Raw genomic sequence first — 19745 nt, forward strand, 5'->3', positions numbered from 1 at the left:
TAAGTAAAGTCTGGTAAATTGTTACTGTTAAATAAAGTCTGGTAAATTGTCACTGTAAGTGGGCTGTTGGCTTATTAGAGATAGCAGAAGCAATCCTAGATTGTGCTTAGGAAATGCTTAATGTGTAGAGAAAAATGTTAAGTTTGGTCTGTTAAATTAAAGATAATAAAAGCTTGCCTCGGCTATAGCATTAGACGTATTGTTTCTGCACAGAACATTATCATTGTTTCACACATATTTAATGTGAGGCCATCAGTCATATATTGCTTAATGTTAAGTAAGTACATCTTTTATACGAACTCTTGAACTGATTTGTGGGTTCCGTTGGTTTATTAGACAGAACAGAAGTTTTCATTGAAATTATACAATTTATGGTGTTAGACTGTAATGTTCCTGTTAATTGAAGCTTCTGTTATGAATTATATGTTAATAACAGTTGTTTCCTTGTTAACAAAATGTTAAGTCAATATTAATTCTATAGAGCTAAAACTTATTGAAAATTTGAATATTGTCATGTATAAGATTTGAGTAGAGATGGAGCTATGATGCTTTATCCCTAGTATTTTTGTAGTTCAATACATAGCTAGATATATAGGCCTTGAGTGCATAAAGTAAGTGATCAAATCTCAAAGAGCAACAGATTTCTTTCTATACATAAATGGTCTACAGCTCACTTGAGCAATTTAAAGCCTGTCTGTGTGGAAATTTGTTCAGCTTTCCAGAATCTGCATTTCGGTGCGAGGCATTTCCAACTACCTAGTGCGCAGTCACAGCAATATCCATTAATAAAGTTATCTGGACAGTGTCTGCCGACAGTTTAATGGAGAAACGAGAGCTGTCACCTCTGATGCCCAGCAACTGGAGTAGAGACCCAAAGCTGACTCTGGCGAAGGAGTTTTTGCTGCTTGCATTGAGTTGCATTTCGATTTTGACTAACTCTGATCCGTTCGGGAGGCATGTTGTCATATTTTGCATGCGCTAGACGACAACCGCAACAGACGGGGGATGCGACGGCGAGGGCGACGGTGACGGCAACGCTGTCGTATTGAGCTGGCCAAGTTGTTCGGCGATGTTGCTGGCTTACACTAAACGACATAAGCATAAATCTCACTTACCTACAACTTGATTTACTCACTGCACGGCACTGCAACCATGAGCCATCGTGGCTCATGGCCTCATGTCTCATGGCCTCATGCCACATAGCTCATGCCACGTTACGTTACGTTACGTTGCGACGTCATAACGAGTGTGCGCCTGTCAGCATTTCAACTTTGCGCCATTTATGTTGGTCAACCGCCTGGAGTTGGACTTGAAGTTGGCAATGGAGTTTGGCGATTTCGGCACGGGGAGTGGGTGGGGAGAGGGTGTGGGTGTGGGTGCTCTGGCCACGTTTCGTCTTTCTGCTTCTTCCTCTATCTACTTTTATTTTGCATGTGCAGACATCGTCCTGCTGTGCGCCTACCCTGCTGTCTATCATGGGCCCCTCATCTGCAGCTGTCTGTCTGTCTGTCTGCAGGTCTTGGGGGTCTTCAGTCAAGCCGTAGGCGTAGCGCTGTCTCCCACCCGCTCTCTGGGTATTTTGTGTGTGATTTTTTTTTTCTTTATGTTGTTTTTTTTTTTTTTTTTTTTTTTGGGTACACCCACCCGTCGCATTTGCGTTTATTTCCTGTCTGATGGTGGTCCTCACTTCTTATGATTCATTTGGCAATTCGAGGCATATGACATTTGATATAAATGTCGAGCGCTTAGCTTGGCCCCCACTTGGCGAGCTGAGTGATTGAGGCATGCGAAACGTTATTTTGCATAATGTGTGTTGTCGTCTGTGCCACGCTTAACTGTTTCTGTGGTCCAGACTAACAGATGAGCGGCTGCCACAAAAGGTGCGACAGCTCCATTCTCCTGACACGCCGTGTCGCCATAAACCCGCTGCTGCTGCTGCTCCTGCTGCTGCTGCTGCTGCTGCTGCTGCTGCTGTCGGAATTGTTCGACAATACGAACTTGAGTGAGAGCTGGGCTAATCATGTTGCAAAAGTCTGCTTATTGTTGTTGCTGTTTTGGAGCAGCCACACCTTGCCACTAAATACCTGTGGCCATTAGAAGCACACAAATCATGTTGCACAGACTTTGTGAAACGCAACTCTCCCAGCACTTGCATCTGCATCTGCCTCCGCCTCTGCCTCTGCAACTGCACCTGCACAGTTTATCACCCGAGCAACTGCCACTGTGTGAGCTAGAGTTATAGTTCGAGTTCGAGTTGGAGTTGGAGTTGGAGTAAAACCAAAAACCAATTTGGAGCACTTTTGTCTACACTCACACACTCACACACACACACAGACATAAGCTCACCCACTCTGAGTACTGGAAATTTAGTTGTTAAAGTCGAACAATTTCAACAATATTTCTGCGCATAAATTGCAGTTGCAGTTGCAATTGTTCTTGCCTTTTCCCTACTTTGACATTGTGGCAGCAGCAACAGCAGCAACAACAACAACAGCAACAGCCACAGTGAGAGCAACAGCTAAAGCAACAATAAAAACATTTACAACAGCGTCCTTTGCGACTGTTTTGCGACTGTTGCTCCCCATTTGCGTTGCAAGTTGAGTTGAGAATTGTTGCCGCCGCTGCTGCTGCTGCTGCTGCTGTTGCTGCTGCTGGTGCTTGTTGCCGTTTTGGGTCATAAATTTCGCCACGGCGACATTTCGGCATTTTTCCAGCATGTTGCTCTGCTGCTGGGGCAGTTTTCAAGTGAATTATGCAGCACACACACATACACACAGCCATGTGTATATATGTGTGTGTGCATAAGCAACACGATGTGCCTCGATATTGGTTTGTAATGCCGCCCTGCGGTGCTTAATTACTTGCAGATAAGACAAGTCAAAACGCCCATATGACACGCCTCCAACAGCCAGCTTGCGAACTGGACAAATCCGCAATTGATGATGATGATGTTAATGATGATGATGCATCATCCGTAGCGCAGACAGAATCAGAAACAGAGAATGAGAGAGAGAAAGAGAGAGAGAGAGATGCCGACTAGCAATTGAATGACAAGATTCTGTTTCAATCTAATTACTTGCAAATAAGCCGCAATGCATTTGCCACACCCCGCCCGGGGCATTTCACTTCCCTCTCTCTCCCTATCTCTCCCTCATCTATCTCTCATCCATGGCATTACATTTTCATTAGTCGGCAGACTTCGTCATCCGTCTCTCTGTCTCCCTCTTCGGCTCCATCTAGGTGCAACCAGTTGCAGCCAGTGTCTCAGTGCCATTGCCTGCTTAATTAATTTCCGAGTGCCACGTGTGAGTGTCCAATATCCGTATGCAATCAAAACTGCAACCACAATGTGCTTAAGCGCCACTCCAGACGGACGGCGACGGGATGCACATACACTTCCTTATCTCTGGTTGGTTCGCCACTCCTGCTGCTGCTGCTGCTGTTGCTCCTCCTGCTGCTCCAGCCTCTGCCTCTGCCTCTGGCTGTAGCTGTAGCTGTGGCGGCTGGTCAGCGCTTTGAAGCGCGCCCATCAACGGGTTTTCGCAAGCATATCAGTTTTCATAATTGGCACTGGCAGCACTGACATTCTCGTCTCATCAACAACCTATGTTGTTGTTGTTGTTGTTGTTGTTGTTGCGCAAACACTTCATGTTCATGCTACCCACTCGAGTGGACATCTGAGCCTTATGCTCTTTATATATATATATTTATATTTATATATATGTTTAAGCCATAGCCATTGCAAAAGTTTCTGTATCCGTGTCCAGGTCTGTGTCTCGCTCTCTGTTTGCGTTAGTGTTTGTGTTTTTGTATCTGCGTCAGATATTTGTGCATGTGCAGCATCATCACCTCATTTAGATATGCGATATGCAAACCTTTGCCTGGCTGCGCTTCGGCCAGCTTCTTCTTGCCGCATCGCTTGCACTTGACCCTGGGGCTAAGGCAGCTTTAGACGGAACATGCGCCTTAAATGCCTCACAGTCTCACAGCAGATGGACTCGGATGCAGAGTCGACTACTACCAGACGTTGTCCGGCCAACGCGCTGCACTCAATGAAATGAATTGGTTGACATTAGTTGTTGTCGTTGTCGTTGTCGCCGTTGTTGCCGTTGTTGCCGTTGTTGGCGTTGTTGCCTTTGCTTTGTTGTTTATGCATTGCGCTTCAGTCCTATGTTGGGCTGGACTGAAATTGTATACGTGTATGCGATATGATGGCAAAAGGTGTGAGAATTGAGACAACAGCTGCAGCTGAGCTGCCCTTTAATAGGCATATATGTCAGATTGTTATGGAAATAAGATAGGCGAGAGGCTTAAGGTAGCTGCAGAGCAGCATGCAAGATGCAAAATGCAAAATGCTACACAAAAAGAAATATACGTATATGCATACATATATTGACTATCGGCAGAGGGAAAACCAGTTGTAGGTTGCACGTTCAACACATAGAGATAAGAGTAAAGCTAAAGCATAAAGAATCGATTAAGTAATAGCTGGAAACTAAATGTTTAAGGTGTTGCAATAATAGATGATAAGCTGAAGAGGCTCAACCTGTGCGAGAAGGATAAGTGTAATAGCTAGTTCATGTTGAATGTTTTATGGGAGAATTTATCAGTAGCTGAAATAAAAACATGCATAAGCAAGAAATCTTTCGCTTCAGTTCATGCAAAAATTTGAAATGAATTCATGAAAATACTTTGATAATTGGTCAAAGCAGAGCATGAAAATATGCGTGTCTGTCTTATGATTTATAATAGTTTTGATTTCGCTTAATGAGCCACAAGAATTCACAGAAAGTCATGTTCAATTCTAGCACAAATATTTCCATCTGTCTGACCCAATCAAAGAGTTGTCGCCTTCACAGTCTGAGTGTCTGACTGTCCGTCCGTCTGTCTGTCTCTCTGTCTCTCTGTCTGTTTGTCTGATCTGCAGCTCCAAGCAATTTATATCAATTTCCCAGCAGTGGGCTGTTCGTATAGCCCACTCTCATATATAGTTTCTACCTCACTCCCTCTCTCTCTCTCTCTCTCTCACTCTCCATCTCTGTCCCCCTTTTGGGCCAGTCGCTTTTCCTTTCGCTCTCGTCAAGCATTCCCAGCACTCAACGCTAACTAATTTCGCATGCTGGGCCACTTCATTTAGTGGGGAGCCCAACAGTCAGATAAAATGCATATGAAACTTAACACTCTCAGCTACTCCGCCTCCGCTCTTTCGCTCTTCCGCTCCTCTGCGCTCGCCCCTACCCGTTTGGACCCCGGCTAGCCAGCAATCCGGCAAGCCAGCTCCATTTGTGCACAAGTGCGCCCGACTGCTGCTCAACCCAATTCCATATGCATATAGTTGAACTTATGTATGTATTTATGTCGTTGGGGATTCGTATCCGCAGTATGTTAAAATGAATAGCGAATTGCGCCGTGTATTCCCGGTTGTAATGCCACGCCCCAATCGCCCAGATGCCCTCCTCCCTTGCACTTGTCTTAAATGACATAATTTACGGCATAGCGCAGCGCCCGTTACGCCCACCCAACTGACGTCGCTAAAAATTATAAATAATAATTCCACTTGTACGAAATTACCAACATGCCCCACGCATCCATACACAGAGAGGGAGAGAGAGATGAAGTAAGAGAGAGGGAGAGAGTGAAAAAGAGGGACATGCAGACACGACTATAACCATTCGTATTCATTGCGCCATTTTCTTGACTCTGCCTCTGCCAGCCTATTTCTCTCCCATCTGTCTGTTCGGCCGTCTGGCTGTCTGTCTGCCTGAATGGCTGGCTGGCTGTCTGGCTGACTCTGGCTGCTCTTATTGCCAAATAAATTCGTGCAGCAACGAAAATGAAATGTGTAAAATATGTTGCCCCGACTGTGCAGCAGCAGCAGCAACTCCACCCGAGACTCGACTGCAACCTCATTCCCTCACTTTGGCTGGCCAGTTGCTTTGGCAAGTATTATTATTATGTATGGTGTTTTTTTTTTGTCTTCCTAAATACCCTGCACCATTAAAAGTTACCAAAAAAAAAGAAAAGAAAGGTTTTATTGCTGCTGGGCAAATTAAAGTTATAGGCAAATGCAGTACTAATTAAATGAATGAACAAAAATAGCTTCAATCTTAGCAAATGCAAATATGAAATTTTAGTCTTTAAAAGGTTTTAAAGTTACTTGTTGAGATGAAATGGAATGAAAGTCATATTATCTTGGCTAAAATCATTAATCATTAATCATTAAATCGTATCATTAAAAAAAAAATAAACAAATAAATAAAATAATAATAATAATAAAAAAAATAAATAAAAATATATAAAATAAAATAAACTTAAAAAAAAAAAAAAAATGCAAAATCGTTCGATAATCATATGATATTTCTTGAAGTATAGTTCTAGATTATGCTGTAAAATAGAAAATATATAAAACTTTAAGTTTCTCTCTAATATTATAATTTTACAAATTATAAAAAATTTATAAAAATAAAAACAAGCTTTCTACTTTTTCTGAAGTTTTTGGATGAACTAAAACTGAACCGAAATGCGTCTAGAGAGCTTAAAATAATTCGTAGAAAATTTGTTTGACAATTTTTAATATATTTGGAAACATTTTCGTGTTAAAATTTGCCTTTATTCAATTTTTTAATTTTATTTGTTGTTTTAAATAAACTTTTAAATAAAAAAACAGCCTTTCAAGACGAACAAAGTTCGAAAGAAAATTTGAATTTGCTTTAGTTTTTGAATAATGTCTTAGCTAACTACAGGGCATCTGCTAGTTGTGCATGCCTGCACCTCATATTTCTTGTTGTTGTTTCTGTGTGAATTTCACTTTTTTTTTGCGCCTGTGTGTTTCATAGTTGTGTTGCCGGCGACCCCAGCTCGGCCTTAATTAACTGCTTATGAATCTGCATATGCAGCCGCTGCTGCTGCTGCTGCTGCTGCTGTTGTTGTCGCTGTGCCCCTCCCACTTGCATGTTGTGTAGGTGATGCACAACAAAAAAGAAAACAGGATGCTCATTTAAATATTTAATGAAGTGCTGTGTTGCAGTTGTGCCACAGTTGTAAGAGAAACACAAAAAAAAGAAAGAGAGAAAGAAGAGGAAAGAATTACTGAATTGGCTAATCATGGCACATATCCTAGGCATATATCTGCTATGAGTGTATCATGTGCTTGTAACGGTTTTTTCCCTTTGCTAGCTTTTCATATTCAGTTTTGAAACCACAAGCATGTAGAGCCGGGGCGCCATCACTTGACCCATTTCCACAACCAACTGCCAACTGCCCTTAAAGAGCGATGGGTTTTTGCTTTTGATTAAATGCCAGCGAGCTGTGTGGAATTGTGAGGCTGTGGCTTCGGCTTGCCGGGCACGTCTTTAATTAGAAAATAATTGCGAAAACCAATTCACGCACACACACATACACGGCTCATACACGCTGGCAGCTTAGTCACATGGTCATCAACTGTGGAGGACAACGGCGCCAGAGTCAGTCGCTGCAGTGGCAAGCAGGGGGCCTGGCAGGGGACAGGGGACAGGCACAATTGATGGACATGTTGCTGACTGTTCGAGACGCAGCCTCGTTGCAAGCCTTGACACATGCCAAAACAGGCAATGCCCAACTGGTATGAGGCAGCATATTTTCCTGTCTTTATTTTTTTTTGTGCCTCCTCTACTGTTTTTGTTGTTGTTGCTGTTGCTTTAAGCTGACCAACGCCGCTCGTCGCATTACATGGCAACATTTGCAACACCTTTCAGTCAATTCGCTCGAGTGTGTGTGTGTGTGTGTGGCTATAGCCGTGCCCTGTGCTGCTCTGCTGCCCAGTGCTGCGGTCCTTCTGTTGCCTGTTGCCATTGTTGGCATTGTCTGCTGGCAGGCACTGTCTTGCGACCGCCTACACAGCTTGCTGATTTTTGCAAAATTTATATTACTTCAGAGACTTGAGTGAGAAGTAGACAAGGAGTGATGGCGGGTGGCAGAGAGAGAGAGAGAGAGAGAGAGAGGGGTTGCGAGAGACAAGTTTGGCTGAGGTCTACACTATTGCCCCATGTTGTTATCATGTGACATATGTGCATCAACGCCCCATGTTGGCGCTGGGCGAAGACAGGCAGAGCGGGAGGCGACGACGGTCAGCGGGGGTTGCTTGGAATTCGTGCTGACAAGGCGAGTCATTTGATTGGCAAATGGCGATGCGTAGACAACAGGACGTATGCGTAATTTGACAAGCCTTCAAATGAAAACTCATTCGCAGTAGCCAAGTGGCAGCTTCCGCGTTGCGCCTAATTGGCTGAGCAGTGCAACAAAAAATAGCAGGAAGAAGAAGAACGAAGAGAAAAAAAATTGACTGCTGGCAATTAAGAGCAGCTCAGTTACTTAGCTGCCAAAGCCTTTTGTCCAGCACACACACACACAGTGAAAGAGGGTCATAGAGCGTGTATATGGATGCCACATGCCACATGGCACTTGCGGATCCTGACAGTCGGCACTTGGGGTGCTTGAACTCCAACACGAAGCTCGCATGCATTTGCCAGCCAAGCTGTGCGCAGGCTTTTGTGCTCTTTTTTTCGGCAATAAACTAATGAGCGACAAAATGCAAAAGGCCCAGACGCAGCAGATCCACAGAGACACAGAGACACAGAGCGATATAGCAGCACCGGCAATTGCAGCAGGAGTAGCAGCAGCAGCAGGAGCAGAAACAGCAGAAGCAGGAGAACAGACACATTCACACTTGGCATGCAAGCGACTCACTGTCGGCTCAGTCCGACTGTCGCCCGCGTCGACTGGCTTAATTAGAAGCCTAAGTTAGTTAGACGCCCCAGACAAGTTGCAACAGTGGCACTATGCAGTTTGCACTATTAACCCCTTATGCCACTCACAAGCACACAAGCACACACACAGACAAACACACACACACTATCACTGTCTCTCTCTCTCTCTCCCTCTCTCTTTCGCACCGTGTGTGCTTGCGGGTGTCCTTAGCTACATGCTGGCCCCCGTATCCATTTAGCAATTTAGCCACACACCCACTCACTGCAAATGGCTTTGGTGGTGCCTCCATGCGATATGTCCATCAGTCGTTTGCTCGTTTGCCTGCGCGCTCATTTAATTAACAGTCGCGCGCCACGTCACAGGGCAAGTCAGAGCACGGCACGGCAAGGCGAGGCTTGGGCATGTTGCATGCCACAGCCTGGCTCTGGAGGCTGTGCCAAGAAGGCGTGCTGCATCTTGGGGCGGGCAACCAATTTTTTTTTTGCTCTTTGCTCTGCCTTTATTATCTCTTTTTTTTTTTTGTCTTCCCTTTTCTTTCTTTGTGCTGCTCTGTGCTCATCTCCTTGCATGTTTTTTTAATTATGAATTATCGTTGTGCTCTTTGGCTTGCACTGACTGGCTGACTGCCTGACTGGCTGAGTGACTGGCTCATTCCAAAGCTTGTTGCATTTAAATGACATAATTATGGCGCATAAAGAAAACTCCCACACAACAACAACAACAACAACAGCTGTAGCAGCAGCGGCAGCGGCACCGGCGACGGCGGCAGCTCAAAGCCCAATTTCAGCTTCAGCTTCAATTCCCACTCCAACTTCAGCTCCAGCTCCAACTGGCAGCTCCACTTCCTTTTATTTGAAGCCCACATGGCATGACTTAACAATGGCCAAATGCACCTTTCAGCTACTCTATTAGCCCCGTCATGCGCCGCATCCAGTCAAATTAAATATTTTGAGAACTTCAGCAGACAACTTGAAATCGCAGCGCCCGAAACAAATTGTGTTTCTATTTATATTGTATAACCATTTTTATTTGCACGTCAAGCACTTGAGTGCCGCAACCCGTCCATACTCTGTCTCCCTCTCCCTCTCTCTCTCACTCTTTTTATTTACAGCTTGCAGCTGTAGCCAAGTATATTGTATTTGCAACATGAAATACTCTATAGGCTTTTGTTTGATAAATTATGTCTCTAGTAAACTGAGCTTGATCTTGATTTGATTAGCATCTTGTTAAATATTATTGAAATATTAACTGCGGATGATAAATGATGTATGAGTTGAGCTTAGTGTGAATCTCTGTGTTGACATTTGGAAAAATAGATTTGAATATCTAAAGTTGCATTCAAGTCTCTTCAAGTCTCCCCTATGTGTATCATATATCGCCGTCTAAAATAATAAAATATGGATAGTATATGTGATACTCAGCTTCAAAATATTCCAGTTTTTTTTTTTTTTTTTTTTTTTTTAATGTAAGAGCAGGTGAAAAACTTAACTAATTTATATATCAAATTTTAATATTTGTGACAGCAAATAGTCAGAGCAGAGGCGTAGTTTATGAATCCAAGAAAAACATAAATTGAGATGTTAAACAAAACGAGTTCTATGATTCAAGTTGCATCTATAAGTATTGTCGTTGAGTTTAAGATAGATAAAATAGGAGAACATGTCAGATAGACAGTGGAAAAAGATAAAATGATAAAGCGAAAAGATATTAATAATGTGAAAAATACTTATTAGAATTGGGTAGGGTGTATTTGCTTTGAGAAAAAAAAAATAAAATAAAATAATTAAATAAAAATACACAAAAAAAAATATTTTCAATTTTGTTATAATTTCATCCTTATAAAATATTTCTAATTTAACTAATTTCACGATCAATAAGCACCCTCAACTTGACACATCATTTATAATATATTATATCATCCCATACTAAAATCAACTTCCTTTTATATGTAAAAATTCCATATGCAACAAGGCTAATCTCAAAATCATGCTACCCCATTCAATCTCGGCCATATATAGATGCGAACAAAACAAAAAAAAAAAAAAAAAAGAAAAATTTAAATACAAATTTGAACAATTTGGACAATTGAAAGCGTATTTGAGCGTTAAGGCGCGTATTACGTGTGCAAATATCAACATTTATTTCAATTTTTTAGCCAATTTTGTTGAATTCTTTTCCTGTTTTTATTTTTGGCTGGCAGCCACTTGTAGAAAGCGTTTTCATTATGAGTGGCAGCCGCAAATAAAAAAAATACCAAAAAAAGAAAAAAGTTGCGAAAAGCAGAAAAATTGAAATTGCAAAGGACGGCAACAAATTTCATATCGAATTGCACAGTCAATGGCCTAAACAAATAAAATGATGAGCGTCAATGAAGCGAGCGAGTGGCAAAAATATTTTCTGTGAGACTCTGTGAGGCGGGGACTTGGCCCGAGTTGAGCGAACAAGCCATATGCCATCACAGACTAGGCAACAGTACAGTGCTCTGTGGTTAGGTTCAACACAACTTGAAGAAAAACTTGCAAATTGAATTAGTCTAACTCGACAAAAGCCGGACTGAGCTCAGCTCAGCTGAAACGTGACGAAGAGCTCTTAAAGTGTCAATCGACCAATAACACTTTTATGCACGAAATGCTTTTCGCCTTTATCCAGTAACTACTTTAAATCAATTAAAATAGAAGTTGTTTGCTGTTATTGTTGCTTTTGCGACTTAATTGAAAATGATTTGGTTTTTGCTAGCAAAGTCCAATTTATTTATGGCATACAAAAAAGTGATTGAAGCGATTGTGCCCAACCGGAAGATACTGCGGAAATGAAAACTATATACATAATTATCGATTACATGAGTGCTGTAAAAGGTCAAGATTATTATCGATAGCCTTTAGAGCCTTTTAGGTAAATCTGTTGTAAACATGGTAATCACATAGGCATTTATGGGGACACACTCTGAAAATTGGAATAATGTTTGAGCTATGTTCAATGATCGAGTATCGATAGTTAAAGTGATTAATTTATACATATAAGTACTATATTATCATCTATGTACGTCTACAGTAAAATTTACTAGTTCGATCTAAATAGGCAAAAAAAAAAAAATAAATAAATAAATAAATAAATAAATAAATAATAATAATAATAATAAAAAATAAAAAAAAAATAAATAAAATAAAATAAAATATTAATAATTATAATAGTAAGAAAATAATATAATAGACCTAATAATATTAAACTTTTAAACTTGTACACATAAACCAATATACCCAATCTCCTACAACTTTAATGAGCATTACAAAAATACAGTAAAAAAATACATTTATAATAAAAATAGATATTTGCGTTTGTCAAGCTGGAAAAATGCTGCAGCTTATGTTAACTGAGTGTTCTAGAATGTTTAGGCCAATGCGAATGACACTTAATTACGCACACACATACACACACACACGCACACTTAAACATGTAAATGTATAAATAAAAACCCTTTTAATTGCAATTAAAAAGCTTTGCCTTAACCCACACGCGGAAAATAAAAAACGCTAATTAACTATCGATTGGTTTTTATGCACTTCATTGGTTAATGTGTTCTCGTTCTGTGTGTGTATGTATGAGTGTGTGTGTGTGTGTGTGTGAGTAGATATTTTTTGTTTGTCTGCTGCCAAATATTACAGAACAATTATAATTATTGAAAATGTTTTGTAATTAAGCATGCATGACCACAAATTTGCATTAAAATTGCTTGCATTATTAGCAGCAGCTTTTCCGAATTCCACTGCTCGCGGTATTTTTTGTAAGCAGCTTTATGGAAAATGTGAAAATCGCACAGTGGATTAGTTGCGGTTTTTCTTGCTGTTTTATTGTTATTATTATTTATTTATTTATTATTATTATTTTTTTTTTGCCAGGGTTTTTCTTTTTTATTTGCTTTATCGCTTAAGCGTTAAATTAATAATTGAAATGCCAAATTGTTGCGCCACTGAGTTGGAAATTATAATGCAAGTATTAAGCATTCGCATTGAGAAATTCGTGTTAAATACTCAGCTGCTATCAGAGCGCCGGCTATCTATCTATTATACGATATCATCTTTCGTATGAGCACGCTGTAATTATTAATTAGTTTTATTGATTTGCTTGGCTCCTGTGTTTGTCATTAATGTGGTGCTAATGAGTCGTGTTTAGGTTACGCAAGCAAGATAAATGGCTTGAAGAAGCTTTAATGCCCCTTAATAGTCGTTGTGTGGGATATGTGCGACTCGAGCTGAGAGTATGATGGGCAGTGTAATGTGAAGTGAATGCAAGTTTCCTTTACTTTAATAATTCATATGAGATTTATGCATGTTATCGTACTTAATGCCATTCAACTAAATCTTGACAATATTAATATATATCCTTGATGTGTGTACAGGGTATCTATTAGTCTGCACTCTGCTATATTCTCGCCGCATTGCTTGTAAGCCATCCATCAATTGGCATTGACAAAAGGCTCTGAGCAAATTATGTTATGCATAGGGCTTAGCCAACTTCTCTCCCCACTCACCCACTCTCCTTCTCTCTCTCTTTCTCTCTCTCTCTCTGTCTCTCTTTCTCACACACCAACACCTGGCTCTGTGCAGGTGTTAGCCCAACCCGCCCGCTGTGCTAATGAGCTTTAACGAAGCCAACCAAAAAGTAGGCAACACTTTGTGTGAATTTTAATTTGCCTACACACGCACACACAGCACATGAGCCACGGTGGGCAGCTGTTAAGTTGTCTACAGCGCAACACCTACACCACTTGATTTATGAGCCACTAACGGCACACACTAGAGCAAGGCAGAGTGAGAGAGACAGGGAGATGGAGAGAGCGAGTGAGGGTGAGAGGAATATAAACATGGCCCGTCAAATCTGCAGTGAAATAAACTTTTGCATCCCTGCTGGCAGTTTTTATATGCCAGCTATAAACTAACATTTAATGTGCAGTAGCAGTAGCACTAACTGCCACGCCCACACACACACACATACACACACACACACACACACAGCTTATCTGAAGTCTCATTGTCGTAATGCATAAAAACACACTAAAATGTTCCCACGCAATTAATTCAGAGTTTTCTCGTACTTTTTGTTTACTTAATTGGTAAACATTTTGCTACATTTTTATGGGCGCCAAGGTGAAGCACACACACACACACACATATACAGAGAGAGACACGCACACTTAGCTATGGCTCCATTTAATATTCCATTTTTATTGTTTAGCTGCCGTTTGTTAATTAAAACACAAAAACACGTGCGCAGCGTATAAAAAATTCAACCAAAATTTCAAGAATTTTACGAATTTCCAGAATTTTGCGGCAACTAGAGAAAAAAGGGCTTTTTCGACTTTCCTTTTTTTTTTTTTTTTTTTTTTTTTTTTTTTGTTCGTTAATTTTTGTTGATACACTCCATAAATGCAATGGGAATTTAATCCTTTTAACGCCGCGTTTTCATTACATTACTGTAAATTTGGCTTACAAAATTGTAAAGGCCGCTGCAATTTGGCTTTTACTTTTGCTTGTGCAGCTGAGCAGGGGGCGGTGGCGGGCTGTGTGGCAGGGGATGCCCAAAAATGGAGAAAGAAAAACGAATGCAAAAAAGAGATGCCTTTGCTGGGGGTGGGGGGCTGAGTCGAGGGGTCGTACATAGCTGCTGTTTACATCTATGAGGATTTCATGTTGGTTTTGTTGGCATAACTGAAATTGTGCGCCATTTTTTTTATGTGTCTGCCTTTATTTTCGTATTTCAGCTATTTTGTTATGTTTCTATTTTTTTTCATTTTTCGTATATCTGTAAAAGGGTGTTTAGATTTTGTTATGAGGTAGGCAACATATAAATCAGTAATCAAAGCGAAGTTTAAGCCAAGTTTTCAAAAGGTTTATAAATGAGAACTTAGTAAATGCAGCAACTCTCCCTGTCTCTCTCCCTCTCTCAGAATATACGGCACATTCTATCGAGCCTCATCTGGCATTGCTCTCGTATAGGGTATTTTATTTTCGTTCTTTTCGCTGACAAACATTATATTCCTTTTTATGTTTGAGCGTCTGTTTGTTGTAGGTCGTTATGTAGAAAACAATTTCATGTGCTGCCTTGCCCTTTGCCCTTTTTTGTAGCCGTTTTTCCATCGTAATGGCGCAAAATTTTGTGGCTGGCAAAAATATGCGTGTGCCAGTGGATATATAAATGATGTAAAACACATATATATGGATATCTGCAATAGGGTGAGCCAGGCGATTAAATTATAATTTATAGAATGCGAGTTTTAGGCTATCTAAATTAGCAATAAAAGTAAATATTACAAGATTGTTAAAACAAAAAGGAAAAATTTTATTATTATTATTTTTATAATAAAAAAAATAAAAATAAATAAAAAAAATATAAAATATAAATATGAAAATAAATTTAAAATTAAATGGAAATATTCAAATAGCTATTGCTTAAATAAAAGATATTATTTTCTTACTTTCACTTCAACTTCATAATTGTCCTTCAACAATTAACGCCTTAATTATTCAGCTAAATTCTTAGATTTTGCCATCTGACTCACCCTAATGCAAATTTAACACACGTCTAAAAAAAAAGAGGTTAATATGCGCCTACACACGTCCTATGTGTGTGTTTTTCAGGGACGCATTCAATGCCAAAAATATGTAAAATTCGGTTTCCCACCAAAGCCAAAGGCAAAGAATGTTGCGTAATGCGCCCAGGCACGGCAGCACAAACAGAATAAGAGCAGAAGAGAACAACGCATATTCGACATAAACATCAAATTATAAGAGTTGCAACACGAAGCCAGCTTTCACAGAGCAGAGCAGCAGCTAACAAAAAAAAAAAAAAACAAAAAAAAAACAGAAAATCAAGTATACGCCGTGTCAGACAAATGTAGTTATGCAGGAGCAGGAGCAGCAGCAGCAGAAAAAACAGAGAGAAAGAGCTCATATTTGTGAAATTCCATAAAGGCAACGCGGTGGCACGTGTTGTTGTTGTTGCCATTCTTATTGCTGATGTGCATAATACAGCAAATTGCATTAAAATGAAAGCTGCTGTTGCTGCTGCTGCTGTTGCTGATGTTGCTGCTGTTGGCTGATTCGCTCTTTAAAGCGCTGAAATTAAAAATTAAACTTAAATGAGTTTTGTTGCAGGCAGTCTGCAATATGGTTTTTGTTGTTGTTGCTGCCGCTGCTGCTGCTGCTGTGGCACGGCTGGTGGTCGCCGCATGTCACGTTGACTGCGGTTTATGCTGAAACTCACCTTGAATTGCATTCAGCTCTGCCCGCTGGCAGCTGATGCTGCGGCCAAAAAACCGCACTTTAAAAAAAATGAAGAAAACAAAAAAAAAGTAAAGAAAATAAAGAAGAATTTCAGCAACGAAAATCTTGATGCAATTATTCATACACACAAACACACTCACACACACACACACAGACAATCGTGCACACGCACAGTCAAATGCTAAGGCGAAGGTGTGTGCCCAACGGCAACAGCTGCCAAATGGACTGAAATGGAGCAGAGCGGAGCGGAGTGGAGCGGAGTGAAGCGGAGTTGGCCTCTAGAGCGATTTGCGATGCTCGCAATTGACTGACAGTTTTTGGCCCAGCTCAGGCGATCCGAAATGCGAAATTCATTTGTCATGCTTATAATTGTCTCACTCGCAGCAAATTGCAGCTTTTTGGGGGCAGCCGATGAATGTTTGGGGCCGGCAATTTTAATGAAATCGTTGCAATCCAGGCGGACAGACAGACGGAGGGCCAGCGAGGGCCAGTCGGCCAGTCGGCCAGTCTGCACGTATCTTAGCCAATTCTGGTTGCGTTGGCCCGGCCAAAAGCGCGCCTGTGTGGCCAAGACCGAGTCGACTCCGAATTGCTGTCAGTAATTATGCTTAATTTTTTGTTTGTTGTTGTTGTTCTTGCTGTTGCTGTTGTTGGCGTCTGCTGGCGCAGTGAAAGGGCATTTGTGGCAGTTGAAACATTTACTTTTATATATTTGCCGGACTCGACGCGATTCGCATTCTTTGGCAACAACATTTTGGGGGGCTTTGCGTAGCTGCTGTTTTGCCTTTGTATTAAGTTGTTTGCCAGCTGCTGCGTTTGCAGTTGAAAATTGAATAATGAACGCTCATTTGCTTTTATGACATTTCGATAATGATGATTGTGTGTGTGTGCGAGTGTGTGTGTGTGTGTGTATAATGCCTTTGTTGTTGCATTATCTTTATAAGGCAAACAAATTGTTGTTATTTGGCCGCAAGCGCGACTGATTGTGAGAGTCAAACAGACAGCTTTAGGCAGATACAAAGACAGATACAGATACAGATACAGATACAGATACAGATACAGATACAGATACAGATACAGATACAGATACAGATACAGATACAGATACAGATACAGATACAGATACAGATACAGATACAGATACAGATACAGATACAGATACAGATACAGATACAGATACAGATACACTTCACCACAAGTCATTCAGCTGGATGCGCGAGTAATTCAATGCGTCGAGAAATCGTATAAATCTTGCACTTTAATTCCCAGGCAGCCGCCGCAGCGCAGATCAAAAGTAACCAAAAGTCAAGCAAACTGAAATCGATCATGATTGAAATCGAGCAGAGCTCACACACACACACAGACATACACACATGCACACATGCACACGCACTCAATGCGGAGTGTTTTGTGAAACATCAACATTTTGACAGGCACACAAATCCTCTTGAAATGAGATTTATAAAACACTGAGCAGACGCAGCATAAAAATGAGAAAAAATACCAGACCAGATATAGGCAGACAGATAGAGAGAGAGAGAGAGAGTGAGTGAGTGAGTGAAAAAAACTACTTATAAAAAATACAAATAAAAAGCAAAAAGAGCAAAGTCATTGTCAGCGTTGCGCTTGGCTGCGAAATCAGAAAAGCAAACAAAACAAAAGGCTGCCACAGAATGTGGCCGAGTCGCGCCGAGAGCCGAGGCAAGAAGAGTCAAGACGAGGCCGTATCGGAGCGCGCCGGGTCGCGGCTTTAATGTGTAACATGTAGCCCAGTTGCCGGCGTGTTGCGGCGGCCACAATGCGGCCCATTGCTCTTGTTGTTGCTGTTGCTGTTGTTGTTGTTGCTGTTGTCGTCGCGTCGTATTTATTTTCATTTTGAAGACATTGTAGTGTCATTTCAGCAACGACTTGTCCAGCCGACCGCAGCATGAAAGCCAAATAAAAAGCCAACATGCGAGTTGTCTCTATCTCTCTCTCTGCCTATCTCTCTCTCTCTCTCTCTCTCTCTCTCTCTCTCTCTCTCTCTCTGTTCACTGGCTCGCTGCAGCCCAAACTAAAGCAATCTCATTGAATCCGTGTAACAATCCAGCAGTGCAGCAGCTTTTAATTAAGCCAAAGAGCAACTGGTTGCCCCAGCTACGATGCCAACTGCCGACTGCATTTCGTCTTGGAGTTGGCAATACAAAAACAAAAACAAAAACAAAAACATAAACGAAGCAAACGAAGAAGAAGCAGCAGAAGAAAATAATTTATCTGCGCGTAAGCCGCGCGTATGTATCTGTATCTGCGGCCGTATCTGTATCTTAAGCCGTATCTGTAACTGCAATATGTATCTGCGCGCCTGGTCTTGCTTGATTTTCTGTTGTATCTCCACTTTTTTTCTCGATTTTTTATTTATTTTTATTTTGGTTTTTTTGTGTTTTGTTTGTTTAAGTCTCTCACGAAGCGCTGCCCCGCTGAGCGTCAACACCCCAGCCACAGGCAGAGCTACAGCCGCTGCCACAGTCGCCGTCGCAGTCACGGCTATGGGAGCCACTCAGTGCCTGAGCTGCCAGTTGGCCCCTCTCCCTATACCTTTCCCTGGCCCCGCACAGCATCACGTTCATGCGTGGCCAGAGATTTTTTTTTTTCTGCTGGCTGGCTGCGTTTTGTTCGTTTTTATGGCAATAATTGCAACTTGATGACTTAATTGCGGATGCAACTTGTTTTCCAACCTCCTGGATGCGAATGGCAAACGGCAGGCGGCAAACAGGAGGCGGCAGGCGGCAAACAGGAGGCAGCAGGCAGAGCATGGCCTGGAAATTGAATTTTTCCACCTGGCGTGGTACGGGCGCGCTTTTAAGCAGGATATGCTTTCATTAATATAGATGGGCTAGTGCAGCGGCATGCGGGGCGCTTTGTTATGTTTCCCTCATTGCATAAGCAAATAAAATTTCATTAATATATGACTGCCAGAGGCGGCCAAACGATAGAACCAAACTGGCTAGCGGCCTAGCAGCCTAGCTGCCTAGCAGATCCAGCAGAAAAATCTCTCAGTAACGATTCCTCCTGTACGGACGGACCAGCTCCATTAGTTCGAGTTCGAGTTTTAAAGTTTATTTTTTTTTTTTTTTTTTTTTCTGGCTATTTTTATAATCGTAGCAACGTGACATTTATGCGAGTGTTCATGTAAATGATTATTACGTGCCGACTAGAGCCGGTCCCTGCCTCTACCCAATCGCCGCGACTCGCCCAACACTCGAGAGTTGTTTGCCAAGTAGATTTCATGATTTATTGCCAGCTGTGTTGTGTAGCGCAGTGCTGTCTCTCAGTCTCTCAGTCTCCCAGTCTGTCTGTCTCTCTGTCTCTCCGTCTCTTTGACTGTCTGACTGCGCCAAAGTAATTTTATGTTTAATTAAAAAGTATTCTGCATCATTTGCCTGAGCTGCTTTGATGGACATTTCTGCTATTCACGCCGACTCTCGCTGCTGTTGTTGTTGTTGTTGCTGTTGTTGTTGGTTTTGCTTATAGATTTAATAATAGTTAACATGATTTCTGAAGTTGCGGGGTGCCCATGTCTTGGGCCGTGCACGACTTTGATGTTCGCTTTTGGTAATAACTAAATATGTTATGCGTGGGCAACATATTCAAATCAGTTTGACATGAGTTGCAGCTAACTGCGAGCTTCAATTTGCCTCTTGCGGCATGGTGGCATGGAAAGCGGCAAGCGGATAGAGGAGA

General features: G+C 41.4%; 1 protein-coding gene across 7 annotated transcripts in view; it reads left to right on the plus strand.

The window, feature by feature from the left end:
* The window catches only part of LOC6574842 (sterile alpha motif domain-containing protein 5), a 177562-nt gene that overhangs the window by 58072 nt on the left and 99745 nt on the right, over positions 1 to 19745 (plus strand). The window lies entirely within an intron of this gene.

This window comes from Drosophila mojavensis, unplaced genomic scaffold (assembly GCF_018153725.1).
Source record: "Drosophila mojavensis isolate 15081-1352.22 unplaced genomic scaffold, ASM1815372v1 contig_231, whole genome shotgun sequence".
In the NCBI taxonomy this organism is placed as follows: Eukaryota; Metazoa; Arthropoda; class Insecta; order Diptera; family Drosophilidae; genus Drosophila; species Drosophila mojavensis.